The following is a 1314-nucleotide window of genomic DNA, read 5'->3' on the forward strand; positions in this document are numbered from 1 at the left end:
TCGGCAGTAAATGTCTCGTTTCCAGTCCAGTGTAGTAGTCCGTGGTCAGAATGTTCGTGTAAAACGGGGCTTAATCAAATCAAAGTAAAAAGATAAGACGTGTAATCGCATCATAGTAAACTCTGTTACCGAGTCTTAATTGACGGTTAGTAAAATCACTAAACTTGTTTAGAAAATCAATAACCGTGTTACAGAAACCGTACTCGCGAAAACGATATCAGTAAACAGTTTACTGATGGTTACTCCGCCAAAACACGCCTAATGATAAAAAACAGTCTTTCTCTCTTCCCCATCCCGGCCCCATGACCCTCTATTTTGTTAATTTTGTATGGCGATTCCAAGCAAATATAGAGAGCGCTCTTCTCTTATCACAATTGATAATGAAATGTAGGTAATACCACAGAATAACCAGAATGGACACTCGCTGAGCACTCAAAAATCTGTTCAATTTGGTGGAATATCAGTGTATCCATGTATATAATAAAAATGTAGAATTCTTTTTGTCTGGTCACACTGATAAGGGTTTGTTTACTTACTTACGAAATCAGCTGTCCATATAGCGGCCTCTGTTCGGGCATTGATAATAGAATAGATTATTCTATAATCAATGGTTCAGGGAATAACAGTCGCGCTAGAAACAAAGAATAATGGGAATTATCTTTCTAACGGCAGCACTGATATTCCAACAGGTGTTGCAAATCTGTGCCCCATAAGAACCCATGTTAAACTGAAAAGGTGTCTCTTCTGGTTATTCTGTGGTAATACTCGTAATGACTTATGAGTTATGGACGTTATGGTCACCAGTTGTAGTCAACTGTCAACACTCTCCAAGTCAGTTATACAGCTTATAACATAATATTAAAATTATTCTGTAATTTAGTTGTTATTTTGAATTATTAAATATGTCTGTAATTGAAATTATTGATATTATGGACTATGTAGGTGATGGTAAACGTCCGTTTGTTGAGGGTTCAGAGATTTTAAAACGTAACCACATAATAGAGTTTGGTATAAAAGAGCAAACAAAAAATAAACTTGTTATTATGGCTTTGTGTTTGCAAACCTCCAACATTAATGGTCATCCTCATGAAGTTTTAGTAACAAAAACTATTCATGAAGGTAATGTGAAGGTGTCAGGTTCCTGCTCATGTAAAGCAGGTACGGGGAAGTGTAAGCATGTTGTTGGCGTTATGCTTAAGTTACAGAAGTAAGTAAAAAATGTATTCTTTTTTTTAAAAGAATTTAAACTTTGATATACTTAATAGTAATTAAGTACTTTATAATATTTACAGAACTTCAATTGACAGTTTGGAG

The sequence above is a fragment of the Acyrthosiphon pisum genome, chromosome A1 (assembly GCF_005508785.2).
Source record: "Acyrthosiphon pisum isolate AL4f chromosome A1, pea_aphid_22Mar2018_4r6ur, whole genome shotgun sequence".
Taxonomy (NCBI): Eukaryota; Metazoa; Arthropoda; class Insecta; order Hemiptera; family Aphididae; genus Acyrthosiphon; species Acyrthosiphon pisum.